This window comes from Taudactylus pleione, unplaced genomic scaffold (genome assembly GCF_031769625.1).
Source record: "Taudactylus pleione unplaced genomic scaffold, aTauple2 ptg000008l, whole genome shotgun sequence".
NCBI lineage: Eukaryota > Metazoa > Chordata > Amphibia > Anura > Myobatrachidae > Taudactylus > Taudactylus pleione.
In genome coordinates, this window is record NW_028284411.1 from 7,343,146 (window position 1) to 7,360,000 (window position 16,855).

The window sequence follows — 16,855 nt, forward strand, 5'->3', positions numbered from 1 at the left end:
CGCACACAATTCACAAACACAGAAAATAATTTTTTTTTGGTTTGGACTGGAGTGTACTTTCGGGGGTTACAGCACCCTTTAACGGTCAAGCCAGCCGGCCCTTTACTTATGACACAGGTGCACGCTTGGCACTACTTTGTTGATGCACGTGCGGCTACTGCGCACACAATTCACAAACACAGAAAATAATTTTTTTTTTGGTTTGGACTGGAGTGTACTTTCGGGGGTTACAGCACCCTTAACGGTCAAGCCAGCCGGCCCTTTACTTATGACACAGGCGCACGCTTGGCACTACTTTGTTGATGCACGTGCGGCTACTGCGCACACAATTCACAAACACAGAAAATAATTTTTTTTTTGGTTTGGACTGGAGTGTACTTTCGGGGGTTACAGCACCCTTAACGGTCAAGCCAGCCGGCCCTTTACTTATGACACAGGCGCACGCTTGGCACTACTTTGTTGATGCACGTGCGGCTACTGCGCACACAATTCACAAACACAGAAAATATATTATTTTTTTAGCACTTGGGGGGAGCACCCCTGATGGACAGAGCACCCCCTGGACAACACTACAGCACCTCTTTAGGACTGGGACACTGCACAGGACTTTGGAGTGGACACAGCCCCTATGGAGAACTGACTGCACAACACAGTCCAGCCAGCCCCTATGGACTTTGTAGCAGTGGACACAGCCCCTATTAACAACAGCAGCACAGCACAACACAGCCAGCCCCTATGGACTTTGAAGTAGTGGACAACAGCAGCACTACACTACACTACACTACACAGCCCTAACTCCCACCCTCCCTCTTCACTGTCCACAGCCGAGTGAGAAAATGGCGCCGACGTGGGTACCTTATATAGGATCCAAAACCCGCGAGACTCGGAAGGCGGGATGATGACGTTTTGCCTCGATTTCAGATCCGAGTCAGGCGGGAAAAGTCGAGCCTGATTCGGATCGGACTCGGATCGGGGGGGCTCGGGGGGGTTCGGATTTCAGAAATCCGAACCCGCTCACCCCTAGTGTGTATGTGTGTGTGCATGTGATAGGGAACATAGATTGTAAGCTCCACTGGTGTGAATGGCCAAATATTCTCTGTAAAGCGCTGCGGAATATGTGTGCGCTATATAAATAACTGGTAATAAATAAATAAATACCGGTACATACACCACTACACTATCAGTACATATACTACACCAGTACACTACACTAACGGAACATACACCACTACACTACTGGTACATATACTACACTACCGGTACATACACCACTACACTACTGGTACATACAGCACTACACTACTGGTACATACACCTCTACACTACCGGTACATATACTACACTACCAGTACATACACCACTACACTACCGGTACATACGCCACTACACTACCGGTACATATAGTACACTACCAGTACATACACAACTACACTACCAGTACATACACCACTACACTACCGGTACATACTCCTCTAAACTACCGATACATATACTACACTACCAGTACATACACCACTACACTACTGATACATACACCACTACACTACTGGTACATATACTACACTACCAGTACGTACACAACTACTCTACCAGTACATACACAACTACACTACCGGTACATACACCACTACACTACCGGTACATATACTACACTACCAGTACATACACCACTACACTACTGATACATACACCACTACACTACCGGTACATATACTACACTACCAGTACGTACACAACTACTCTACCAGTACATACGCCACTACACTACCGGTACATACACCACTATACTACCAGTACATACACAACTACACTACCGGTACATACACCACTACACTACCGGTACATATACTACACTACCAGTACATACACCACTACACTACCGGTACATACTCCTCTAAACTACCGGTACATATAGTACACTACCAGAACATACACCACTATACTACCAGTACATACACAACTACACTACCGGTACATACACCATTACACTACTGGTACATATACTACACTACCAGTACATACACCACTACACTACCGATACATACACCACTGGTACATATACTACACTACCAGTACGTACACAACTACACTACCAGTACATACACCACTACACTACTGGTACATTATTATTATTATTATTATTATTATTATTATTATTATTATTATTATCCTTTATTTATATGGCGCCACAAGGGTTCTGCAGCGCCTTACATAGTACATAAACATAGTGCACAAACATAGTACATAGACATAGTACATAAACAGTTGAGCAGAACAAGAAAACAGTGTCATACAGTTTAAGACAATGCAATACAAGTACATGGTATATAAACACTGCTGCAACAGAAGCAGGATGGCAAAAGTCACGGGTTAGGTGCTTTTGAGTATAGAGCAGATAATATAAGTAAAGAAAGGATAAGCACAAGAGGATAGAGGGCCCTGCTCGTGAGAGCTTACATTCTAGAGGGGATGGGCAAACAGACAGGGGTGACACGGATGGGGTAGACAGTGAGCATGGGACAGAGGGTTAGGATGACAGATGGGTGGATTCCTATTTTACAGTATGTGTGGAAGTCATTTGAATTAAGATTTATGCCACTGACATTCTACTTTAAGAGGCAGTTTTTGTAGGTGTCTGTGGAAAGCCATGGCTGTTATATCAGTGTATGTGATAGTATATGTAGGTGTCTGTGGAAAGCCATGGCTGTTATATCAGTGTATGTGACAGTATATGTAGGTGTCTGTGGAAAGCCATGGCTGTTATATCAGTGTATGTGACAGTATATGTAGGTGTCTGTGGAAAGCCATGGCTGTTATATCAGTGTATGTGACAGTATATGTAGGTGTCTGTGGAAAGCCATGGCTGTTATATCAGTGTATGTGACAGTATATGTAGGTGTCTGTGGAAAGCCATGGCTGTTATATCAGTGTATGTGACAGTATATGTAGGTGTCTGTGGAAAGCCATGGCTGTTATATCAGTTTACGTGAAGTCTGACGGGTAGCTGAAGCCACTTCATGAAGGGCTATTTAGAGAGTTTGGTTAACATGTGAACCAGCAGTCTCAGGTAAATGTAGAAATTGGTGAAAGTAGTTAATGTTCAGATGTAAAATAATAAGTTTTGATGAAGTGTGAATTCTATAAGGCACATTTATTGATTTGGAGGGTGATGGGAGACATGTGAGGTTTGCAGGATATTTATTCCATAGTATATCCGCTGTCCGTGTGTGGGGCCTGGATTTGGTGATATGTCACCAGATAATAAAAGCAGAAGAATGGAGAAGTAGATATAGTTGTAGGTGTGTAAAAATTTTTATAGTGACACAATGAGGCTGTAATAGTCAATTTTGATGAAAAGAAATCTCATTAGTTTTTAGAGGAGGTGAGTGACTCAATAGGGCGGCAGTGTGCCCAGAGAGGGGAGATGCAGGGAGAGTTAGGGATGTTATATCCTTAGAGAAAATACAAAGGAGGGAGTTGAAAAAAAGAAATGTGTAGTACATGGTGAGTTTTAGGTTTGTTTTTTTTTTAGACAAATTTTAAAGTAATCGGTATCTTAATCTGAAATTACCTTAGATGTTGGTCAATGTTTGTTCAAATGTTTGATTAACTGTTATGTAATCACACTTTGTGCATTTAACACTTGGTGTTTTTAACCCCAGCTGCCCCAATACTGAATATAAGGAGTGGTATCCCTTGATTAAGACAGGCTACAACTGACTCAATTGGCCTGCTGATCAAAGGAGATAACTTGCTCTGAGTTGGAGCAAAAACCAGACCAGATATATACCATAAACTATGCTTCACTGACCAATACAGACTATACAGGAAGAGAAAAAAAAAAAAAAAATCTATGCAAGAGATACAGTCACATACATTTGAATCCACACATGATTGCAAGCATGAGGTTCTATGCAGAATATCGGTGCAATAAGCAAGATGAGACAGTCACATACATTTGAATCCACACACGATATATACTACAATACCAGTACATACACAACTACACTACCAGTACATACACCACTACACTACCAGTACATACACAACTACACTACCAGTACATACACCACTACACTACTGGTACATATACTACACTACCAGTACATACACCACTACACTACCAGTACATACACCACTACACTACCGGTACATATACTACACTACCAGTACATACACAACTACACTACCAGTACATACACAACTACACTACCAGTACATACACCACTATACTACCAGTACATATACTACACTACCAGTACATACACAACTACACTACCAGTACATATACTACACTACCAGTACATACACAACTACACTACCAGTACATACACCACTACACTACTGGTACATATACTACACTACCAGTACATACACCACTACACTACTGGTACATATACTACACTACCAGTACATACACCACTACACTACCAGTACATACACAACTACACTACCGGTACATACACAACTACACTACCAGTACATACACCACTACACTACTGGTACATATACTACACTACCAGTACATACACCACTACACTACCAGTACATACACAACTACACTACCGGTACATACACAACTACACTACCAGTACATACACCACTACACTACCGTTACATACACAACTACACTACCGGTACATATACTACACTACCAGTATACACAACTACACTACCAGTACATACACAACTACACTACCAGTACATACACCACTATACTACCAGTACATATACTACACTACCAGTACATACACAACTACACTACCAGTACATACACAACTACACTACCGGTACATATACTACACTACCAGTACATACACCACTACACTACCAGTACATACACCACTACACTACCGGTACATATACTACACTACCAGTATACACAACTACACTACCAGTACATACACAACTACACTACCAGTACATACACCACTATACTACCAGTACATATACTACACTACCAGTACATACACCACTACACTACTAGTACATATACTACACTACCAGTACATACACCACTACACTACCGGTACATACACCACTACACTACCGGTACATATACTACACTACCAGTATACACAACTACACTACCAGTACATACACAACTACACTACCAGTACATACACCACTATACTACCAGTACATATACTACACTACCAGTACATACACAACTACACTACCAGTACATACACAACTACACTACCAGTACATACACCACTACACTACCGGTACATATACTACACTACCAGTACATACACAACTACACTACCAGTACATACACCACTACACTACCGGTACATATACTACACTACCAGTACATACACAACAACACTACCAGTACATACACAACTACACTACCAGTACATACATCACTACACTACCGGTACATATACTACACTACCGGTACATACACCACTATTACTACCAGTACATACACTACAATACTGGTACATACAATACCCCACTACACTACTGGTACATACAGTACATCAGCCAGTGAGAGCTGCAGGGGGTAATATAAGGCCTCATTCAGAGGTTAACATAAACGCAGCTGTGACTCTGATCATACTGAGTTGCTCACTTGCTAATCTGTCTCAGCACATAGTATAGTACATGGCATCCTGTGTCAGTGCTATTACGTGTTTAGACACAGCTGCTGTTAGCTACGCTCCGACTGCTGAGCAAAAAAATATCCTCATACCTGTAGGAGTCGTCTGAAGGAGAAAGACATCTGCCGGCATCGCAGGGCCTGATTCAGAGATTCTTTTTGGAAATGCAGGCACTGCGAGCAACTGCTTTTCCAGAAATTGGGGGCTTGTCGGACACATTTTCGGGGAGTGCTGAGGCCAGTGTCTGCATCTTCCGGAGCAGATTTACTGCCTTGCAAGCTGGCAGGAGGTGGCCATTCTGAGTAAGCTTAGGCTTACTCAGATGGCCGATGCTGCAAACTTCGTGACTGATGGTCGCGATGTTGATCTCATGCTTGTGTCTTCGGACGCAGGCATCGTATCTGAGGGACTGATTCAAAGTTGTATGCTTTTGCATTGCAGATGCAAATGCAGGCAAGAGCAGGGGCACCGAGAAGGGGGGGGAGCGGGTACTAATTAGCCGAGTTTGCTGGAGGGGCCCGGGTCTGGTGACACCCTCCCTCCCTCTTACCTCACAGCAGATCAGCACATGCTGTGTGCTGGGCTGCAGTGGGAGACTGCTCGCAGCTGCTGAGTAGCAGCCGCAGCATTCTCCTATGCCTGTGGGGGGGAGTGATTACACTGATCATGCCCCCTGGGCTTTGCTCCAGGCTAAGGGGCTCACAACGCCTCCTCCAGCATGCAGTTTTTTTTAATCCTAAGGGGGCATGGCCACGCCTCCCACCATTAGGTCACGCCCCCTTCCCTCAGGCCCGGCACGGCTCTCAGCGCCCCTGGGCAAGAGAACTATTATATGTTGAGACTGAGATTGCGCAGTCAGAGATACTCACTATTCATGTGTATGCGTTACGGATGCTGCAGCGAGTCTGGGGGCCGGTGTAAGTAATGACAATGATGATGACCGCTCTCGTGGACAGAAGAGTGGGGCGGTGCAATGGCACAGATGAGTGTGACTTTGTAGCAGGCATCTGGAGTAGGATTTGCATTGCATGCGACACTGGGCCTTATTCATACATGAACGCAACGCTGATATTGAAGCAGTTGATCGATTATCGGCTGACTGTGCACGCTTCATGGTCTCACTGGGCACATGCCGAGGTACCTTGACGATGCCGCGCGCAGTAAGTATCTCTACACAAAGTTATGGACAGTCAGGGACCGTATGGGGGCGGTTTCTGGGAGTGGCAGCAATAACATAGGCGTGTCGTTACCGTTTTTGGAGCATGTCTCAGCCTATAACTGCGATCCCATATGCAAAAAGCACCGCACCAGCGTCTCAGTTCCCACTGCCATTCTGCATGACCATAGGGTCTCCTAGCTGGAAGATTTTTGAAGGATCTGCTTGGATTTGTGCAGCCGACGATGGGCGTCTCAATGCATTAAACAGCCGGTTACAGCGTTAGCATATTTTTCGCACAGCAGCTACTTGCGCTGGCTCACATATGTGATTCCATTTGCGTCCATATCTGAATCAGACCCTCAAGCTCAGAGGCGTTTCTAGAGAGGAGGTGGCCTGTGTGCAGTCTCCGTCACGGGCCCCCTCCTCTCCGTCCGGCGGCCAGCAGCGCACTGAGCGGTGCGCGGCCAGCACCGCACTAATAGACTCTGGGCCCAGGGTCTATAGTGCATGCGCAGGTCTCCGCGGCGGCCCTTTTCCAGCCATTTTTTACAGCGCAGACACCTGCACCGACGTGGGACTCAAGAGAGGTAAGTATAATATGGGTGTAGGGTGTGTAGTGCGGGCCCCCCCTGGACCCATTATAAATACACACCTATTCAGGCCTTATGGGGGCAGTTATAGACCACCAGTAGTAAAACACATGTTAGATTATGTATAGTTACTGCTAGGGGTGAGCGGGTTCGGATTTCTGAAATCCGAACCCCCCCGAGCCCCCCCGATCCGAGTCCGATCCGAGTCAGGCTCGACTTTTCCCGCCTGACTCGGATCTGACATCGAGGCAAAACGTCATCATCCCGCCTTCCGAGTCTCGCGGGTTTTGGATCCTATATAAGGTACCCGCGTCGGCGCCATTTTCTCACTCGGCTGTGGACAGTGAAGAGGGAGGGTGGGAGTTAGTGCTGTGTAGTGTAGTGTAGTGTAGTGCTGCTGTTGTCCACTACTTCAAAGTCCATAGGGGCTGGCTGTGTTGTGCTGTGCTGCTGTTGTTAATAGGGGCTGTGTCCACTACTTCAAAGTCCATAGGGGCTGGCTGGACTGTGTTGTGCAGTCAGTTCTCCATAGGGGCTGTGTCCACTCCAAAGTCCTGTGCAGTGTCCCAGTCCTAAAGGGGTGCTGTAGTGTTGTCCAGGGGGTGCTCTGTCCATCAGGGGTGCTCCCCCCAAGTGCTAAAAAAATAATATATTTTCTGTGTTTGTGAATTGTGTGCGCAGTAGCCGCACGTGCATCAACAAAGTAGTGCCAAGCGTGCGCCTGTGTCATAAGTAAAGGGCCGGCTGGCTTGACCGTTAAGGGTGCTGTAACCCCCGAAAGTACACTCCAGTCCAAACCAAAAAAAAATTATTTTCTGTGTTTGTGAATTGTGTGCGCAGTAGCCGCACGTGCATCAACAAAGTAGTGCCAAGCGTGCGCCTGTGTCATAAGTAAAGGGCCGGCTGGCTTGACCATTAAGGGTGCTGTAACCCCCGAAAGTACACTCCAGTCCAAACCTAAAAAAAAATTATTTTCTGTGTTTGTGAATTGTGTGCGCAGTAGCCGCACGTGCATCAACAAAGTAGTGCCAAGAGTGCGCCTGTGTCATAAGTAAAGGGCCGGCTGGCTTGACCGTTAAAGGGTGCTGTAACCCCCGAAAGTACACTCCAGTCCAAACCAAAAAAAAATTATTTTCTGTGTTTGTGAATTGTGTGCGCAGTAGCCGCACGTGCATCAACAAAGTAGTGCCAAGCGTGCGCCTGTGTCATAAGTAAAGGGCCGGCTGGCTTGACCGTTAAAGGGTGCTGTAACCCCTGAAAGTACACTCCAGTCCAAACCAAAAAAAAATTATTTTCTGTGTTTGTGAATTGTGTGCGCAGTAGCCGCACGTGCATCAACAAAGTAGTGTCAAGCGTGCGCCTGTGTCATAAGTAAAGGGCCGGCTGGCTTGACCGTTAAGGGTGCTGTAACCCCCGAAAGTACACTCCAGTCCAAACCAAAAAAAAAATTATTTTCTGTGTTTGTGAATTGTGTGCGCAGTAGCCGCACGTGCATCAACAAAGTAGTGCCAAGCGTGCGCCTGTGTCATAAGTAAAGGGCCGGCTGGCTTGACCGTTAAGGGTGCTGTAACCCCCGAAAGTACACTCCAGTCCAAACCAAAAAAAAAATTATTTTCTGTGTTTGTGAATTGTGTGCGCAGTAGCCGCACGTGCATCAACAAAGTAGTGCCAAGCGTGCGCCTGTGTCATAAGTAAAGGGCCGGCTGGCTTGACCGTTAAGGGTGCTGTAACCCCCGAAAGTACACTCCAGTCCAAACCTAAAAAAAAATTATTTTCTGTGTTTGTGAATTGTGTGCGCAGTAGCCGCACGTGCATCAACAAAGTAGTGCCAAGCGTGCGCCTGTGTCATAAGTAAAGGGCCGGCTGGCTTGACCGTTAAAGGGTGCTGTAACCCCCGAAAGTACACTCCAGTCCAAACCAAAAAAAAATTATTTTCTGTGTTTGTGAATTGTGTGCGCAGTAGCCGCACGTGCATCAACAAAGTAGTGCCAAGCGTGCGCCTGTGTCATAAGTAAAGGGCCGGCTGGCTTGACCGTTAAGGGTGCTGTAACCCCCGAAAGTACACTCCAGTCCAAACCAAAAAAAAATTATTTTCTGTGTTTGTGAATTGTGTGCGCAGTAGCCGCACGTGCATCAACAAAGTAGTGCCAAGCGTGCGCCTGTGTCATAAGTAAAGGGCCGGCTGGCTTGACCGTTAAAGGGTGCTGTAACCCCCAAAGTACACTCCAGTCCAAACCAAAAAAAAATTATTTTCTGTGTTTGTGAATTGTGTGCGCAGTAGCCGCACGTGCATCAACAAAGTAGTGCCAAGAGTGCGCCTGTGTCATAAGTAAAGGGCCGGCTGGCTTGACCGTTAAAGGGTGCTGTAACCCACAAAGTACACTCCAGTCCGAACCAAAAAAAAATTTATTTTCTGTGTTTAGCCGCACGTATATATCAAATCGATATAACATAAATGGAGGACCAAACTTTCTCCGATAAAAATAAAATAGAGAAAGATCAAGAACCACTTCCTCCTAGTGCTGAAGCTGCTGCCACTAGTCATGACATAGACGATAACATGCCATCAACGTCGTCTGCCAAGGCCGATGCCCAATGTCATAGTAGAGGGCACATACAATCCCAAATGGCAAAGTTCAGGAAAATGACCTTGAAAAAGACATTTAAATCAGCTGAAGAGAAACGTAAACTTGCCAATATGCCATTTACGACACGGAGTGGCAAGGAACGGCTAAGGTCGATCCCTAGTATGTTCATGACTAGTGGTTCAGCTTCACATGACGATGGAAGCACTCCTCCCACTAAAAAAATCAAAAGAGTTAAGCTGGCAAAAGCACAGCGAAGAACTGTGCTTTCTAAGAAGATATCACAAATCCCCAAAGAGAGTCCAAGTGTGGTGGTGGTTGCGATGCCTGACCTTCCCAGCACTGGACGGGAAGAGGTGGCTCTTTCCACCATTTGCACGCCCCCTGCAAGTGCTGAAAGGAGCACCCACAGTCCACTTGCTGATATGCAAATTGAAGATGTCACTGTTGAAGTACAACAGGATGAGGATACTGGTGTAGCTGGCGCTGAGGAGGAAGTTGGCGAGGAGGATTCTGATGGTGATGTGGTTTGTTTAAATCAGGCTCCGGGGGAGACAGTTGTTGTCCGTGGGATGAAAAAGCCCATCACGGTCATGCCTGGGCAGAAGACCAAACATTCCACCTCTTTGGTCTGGCAATATTTCTATCCAAATCCGGACAACAACTGTCTTGCCATATGTACCATATGTAAAGGTGAAATAAGTAGGGGTAGGGACGTCAACCACCTAGGAACATCCTCCCTTATACGGCACCTGCAGCGCGTTCATAAAAAGTTACTGTCAAGTTCAGAAACTTTGGCTCAGACCGTAAGCAGTCCAGGGACACCTAAATCCCGTTGTCCTGTTGTATCCAAGCGCCTGCAAACCACACCGTCAACTCCCTCCTCGTCAATTTCCTCCTTAGTCAGGATCGGAAGTAGTCCTGCAGGCCATATCACTGGCATGACTGACTCTCCTATCCGGGATTCCTCCGGAGGATCCTGCATTGCTACGCCTACTGCTGCCGCTGCTGCTGTTGCTGCTGCTGCTGGGAGTCGTTCATCATCCCAGAGAGGAAGTAGGAACACCACTACTTTTACTAAACAATTGACCCTCCAACAGTCCTTAGCGAGGAGGATGAAGTACGACAGCAGTCATCCTGAAGCAAAACGTATAACTGAGGCCTTGACTGCTATGTTGGTGTTAGACGTGCGTCCGGTATCCGCCATTAGTGCAGTGGGATTTAGACAATTGATGGAGGTAGTGTGTCCCCGGTTCCAAATCCCGTCTAGATTCCACTTCACTAGGCAGGCGATACCGAGACTGTACAGAAACGTCAGAAAAAGTGTCCTCAGTGTCCTGAAAAATGCCGTTGTACACAATGTCCACTTAACCACGGACATGTGGACAAGTGGAACAGGGCAGACTAAGGACTATATGACTGTGACAGCCCACTGGGTAGATGTATCACCTTACGCAGCAACAGCAGCAGCGTCACCAGTAGCAGCATCTCAGAAACGCCAGCTCGTTACAAGGCAGGCTACGCTGTGTATCACCGGTTTCAGTAAGAGGCACACCGCCGACAACCTCTTAGAGAAACTGAGGGAAATCATCGCCCAGTGGCTTACCCCACTTAGACTCTCCTGGGGATTTGTGATATCTGACAACGCCACCAATATTGTGCGGGCATTACATCTGGGCAAATTCCAGCACGTCCCATGTTTTGCTCACACAATAAACTTGGTGGTGCAGAATTTTCTGAAAAGCGACAGGGGCGTGCAGGAGACGCTTTGGGTGGCCCGAAAAATTTCTGGCCACTTTCGCCATTCAGCGACTGCGTGCCGAAGACTGGAGCGCCAGCAAACACTCTTGAACCTGCCCCGCCATCACCTGAAGCAAGAGGTTGTGACGCGGTGGAACTCAACCCTCTATATGCTTCAGAGGATGGAGGAGCAGCAAAAGGCCATACAAGCCTATACATCCACCTATGACATAGGCAAAGGAGGGGGTATGCACCTGACTCAAGCGCAGTGGAGAATGATTTCCGTGTTGTGCAAGGTTCTTCAGCCCTTCGAACTTGCCACACGTGAAGTCAGTTCAGACACTGCCAGCTTGAGTCAGGTCATTCCCCTCATCAGGCTTTTGCAGAAGCAGCTGGAGAAAGTGAAGGAGGAGCTAAGACGGAGCGATTCCGCTCGGCATGTGGGACTTGTGGATGAAGCCCTTCATTCGCTTTGCCAGGATTCCAGGGTGGTCAATCTGTTGAAATCAGACCACTACATTTTGGCCACCGTGCTCGATCCTAGGTTTAAAGCCTATGTGGTGTCTCTCTTTCCGGCCGACACAAGCCTGCAGAGGTGCAAAGACCTGCTGGTGAACACACTGTCAGCTGAAGCGGAACGTGACACGTCAACGGCTCCTTCTTCATTTTCTCCCGCAACTGGGGCTGCCAGGAAAAAACTTAGGTATCCTAAGCAACCCGCTGGCGGTGATGCAGGGCAGGCAGGACCAAGTTTGGACATCTGGTCCGGACTGAAGGACCTGGCAACAATTTCTGACATGTCTACTGTCACTGCATATGATACTGTCACCATTGACAGAATGGTGGAGGATTACATCGGTGACAGCATCCAAGTAGGCATGTCAGACAGTCCATACCTGTACTGGCAGGAAAAAGAGGCAATTTGGAGGCCCCTGTACAAACTGGCTCTATTTTACCTGAGTTGCCCCCCCTCCAGTGTGTACTCCGAAAGAGTGTTTAGTGCAGCCGGGAACCTTGTCAGCGAAAGGCGTAGGAGGTTGCTTCCACAGAATGTGGAGAAGATGATGTTCATCAAAATGAATTATCAGCTCTTCCAGGGAGACCAGCCTCCAGAAGGTACAGAGGGACCTGTGGTGGTGGATTCAAGTGGGGACGAGTTAATACTTTGTGAGGATGAGGATGTACACACTGAAGAGGGTGAGGAATCGGTGGATGAGGAGGATGAGGATGACATCTTGCCTCCGTAGAGCCAGTTTGTGCAGGGACACATTAATTGCCAGCTTGTTTTGTGGGGGCCCAAACGAACCAATCATTTCAGCCACAGTTGTGTGGCAGACCCTGGCGCTGAAATGATTGATTTGTTAAAGTGTGCATGTCCTGTTTATACAACATAAGGGTGGGTGGGAGGGCCCAAGGACAATTCCATCTTGCACCTCTTTTTTTCTTTGCATTATGTACAGTTTGGGGCCTAGTTTTTCTAACTGCCATCCTGCCTGCCACTGCAGTGTCACTCCTAGATGGGTCACGTGTTTGTGCCGCCCACTCGTGTCGCTTAGCATAGTCATCCAGCTACCTCGGTGCAACCTTTTGGACATAAAAACACTATTGTGAGGTGTGAGGTGTTCAGAATAGACTGGAAATGAGTGGAAATTAAGGTTATTGAGGTTAATAATAGCATAGGAGCAGAAAAACCTACAAATTCTGTGATTTTAGCTGTTTTTATGCTTTTTTTCAAAAAAATACAGATCCAAAACACAAAACCCAGAACCCAAAACACGGAAGGGTGGTTTTGGCAAAACCAATCCAGATCCAAAACACGAAGAAAGATCCAGATCCAAAACCAAAACACAAAACACGAAAAGTGGCCGGTGCACACCCCTAGTTACTGCTCACATATTCCACTGATTAACACAGAATAGTGGTAAATGCAATATATTTGTATTTCTATCCTGTTCTATTTAATTACAGATAAAACTAAATTATCACACAATACCTTCCTCAGGAATCTGAGTAAATCGGTTATCTTTAAAAAGTATTTGTGAAACAACATTCCTCATTATCACATGAGGTTAGCTTAACATAAAATAATATTATATGACCTGGCCGGACAGGTAAGAACCAGATAGGTGGCAAATCAGCTGTACTGTACTTCTCTTCCCTAACTTGCTACAGGCAGAAATATGCCCAACCCATATGGGGCTAAAGGTATCCGGTCACATTTTCCGCAGTTACCATGTCTACACTAGAATGTCAACATGGTTTGACATGTCGACAAGACCCATGTCAGCATCCTCATAACTTTGACATCTGAACATTTGCCACGTGAAATATTAGGGTTAGGCACTAGGAGAAGTTTGGGTAAGGCTTCAGGGGGGAGGGCTTACGTTAGGTAGTAGGAAGAGGGTTTGGGTGTAGGGGTTGGAATTAGGGTTGGGGAATGGGGGAGAATGCTCACTCGTCAGAAGTCTGTGCCAGAATTGCTTATCACATAACCGCCAAAGACCCATTAAATGACACTGGAGATGCCACCATCACTGGAACCAGGTAAGTGACTACTGGGCCACCAGGGATATTGTGTGTCGACTTTGTATCATGATGACATGTGTAGACATGATTAATGTCAACATAATCACTGTTGACATGCCAAGCACTCCTTGCAGAGATTGCAGAGATCCCTTTAAGCACTGTGCTTTCTTATTCTACAGCATTATCCATAGGCCTGAGCGTTTATAAGATCAGCGATCCATTATCTCTACAAACTCATCCTCTCTTCACGAGTCACATACAATACAATTATCTTGACAAATTAACTGGCTTCTAAAATGTGAATTCGTTAAAGTAATGCAGGTCAGATACACGGATAGTCAGTCTAAGAGAGCCAGCCGTGGCCCGTCAGGCGTCTCTCCAATTTTAATTGACTTTCCTGTGTAAATTTAGAGCGCTGCGTCACTTAACATGTTAACAATCATCCACCAAACTGATTGTAGCAATTATTAAAGAAGTGCTGGGCGAGATAGAGGTCTATTTACATCTAATTATCACTTAAGAGATGCTGAAATGACATTTTCGCAGCACTCATCAGTTTCCTGTGTGCTTGTATGCTGGGAATTACATTACATATAGAACCATTTTGGACTCTATTTTCTATACATCCTGTATGGGGAGCAGCACTTTCTGATAAAGGTTAATTTCATCTTTAGCTGGATTCAGTTTTTGCCGAATTACTATTGATACAATTGAACCCAAAAGGTCACTTATTCTGGGAGTGGAGCGCACGCGTTTTGCCTGTCACATGATAACTTGCCCATGCACGCTATTGCTGGCAGAATGATGTCTGTGAGCATAGAGGTCCCATGTATGTGTGCAGGAGTATTGTACTCTCAATTAAAAATGGTACAAAAAGGCAGTAACTGAAATATATTAAAGCCCACGACAATTAGTAACAATACACAGTAGAACCCCGATTATCTGGGGTAAACGAAGGGAGAGGTTGTATGGATAATCAAAATCACTCTAACCCAAAACTGTATACTCAGTATGGGATGTAGTTAATATCGCGACGATCCAGTATGGGATGTAGTTAATATCCCAATGAGCCAGTATGGGATGGAGATTATATCCAGACGATGTAGTTAATATCCCGACGATCCAGTATGGGATGTAGTTAGTATCCCGATGATGGGGATGCAGGCTGCCGTAATCCTGGTGCTGGAATCCCAATCACCGAGAGAACACCGGCGCTGGAATTCCGATCGTAAGGAGACCGGGGCAAGGTAGCCGCTGGGGTGGTTAGATTTAGGCACCCCAGAGGGACTTAGGGTTAGGTTGTGGGAGGGGGGAGGTTCAGGTTATGCTCCAGAAAGGGGGGGTTAGGTTCAGGCACCACCGGGGGGGAGGTTAGGGTTAGGCACTTGGGGGAGGGTTAGGTTTAGGCACTTACTGAGAGGGTTAGCGTGCGGGGTAGGGAGGGTTAGTGTTAGGGTACAAAAAAGGAGGGTTAGGGGGTAAATAGGACAGGGGAACATTAATTACCGTTCCCCTGTCGGGTTTCCTACCATTGGGATACTGGTGTGAGTGTACTGACAGCCGGCATCTCCTCCGTCGGTATTTCATACTAATTCCCTCAGTACTTACTGTATCATATGTAGCTGTCAATGTGGACATTGTTCCCGCTGAGGAGTCATATACTGTAGGGAGAGAGACGCTCGCTGAAATAAATATGCACTACTGTACTGTATTTATATAGTACCAGGGAAAATGAGAAATTATTGACAGTATATGTTTAGCTGACTATAAAATCGGCACCACGGTTAGTAGTATTGGGGATAATCAGGGTTTGACTGTAGTAAATAATGATGGACGTCAATGTGGTGTGATTTCTATTGAGGGACATGTAGTCCTATATAACAAATGGTAGTATCTCAGATGATATTGATGTATTTGTTAAAGAGTAATTGCTCTAGATACAGGTATCTCACCGCAAGTTGTTAATGATGGTTTCTTTGTCAGGCATCTAATGACAGGCTTCAGTGAATGTGATCTCAAACAGCGGTGAATTGACTGGGAAAAGGGCAGAGAGGTGAAATATCAAATATCCAGCAGGACTGTGACTGCAGGTTTACTAGCTGTCCATGCAGATAGGTGGCTCATGGAAGTCACTGACGCGTTTCATTGCACAATCAGCAATGTCATCAGATATTTGGTGGGACTGGATAATTAATATTCTAACTCCATGCTGATAAGACACTAGTCAGAATCATACCCATGACATATGATTTTAGCTCATTTTTTATACTTTTTGAGTATTGCTTTCCATACCATCACCGAACCTTCAGTGGAGGCGTGGGTACATATAAGGGGGATGTGGTCAATATCCTGACAATGGGGATTCTGACGGTCTGGATGCCGGACCTGAAATCCCAACACCAGTCAGAATCCCGAAGGTAAGTAGCGGGGTTATGGGGAGGGTTAGGGGTTAGGGTTAGACACTAGGGGGAGGGTTAGGTTTAGGGTGCAGGGAGGGTGAGGTTAAGTTTAGGCACCAGGGAGGGAGGGTTATGGTAAAGGGGGAGGGTACGGTTACCTACCGACAGTTGTCGCTATCCTAATCTTTTCAGGATGCCAGCATCGGCAATCCGTACCCAACCCCATTTAAGGTAAAACCTATTTCTG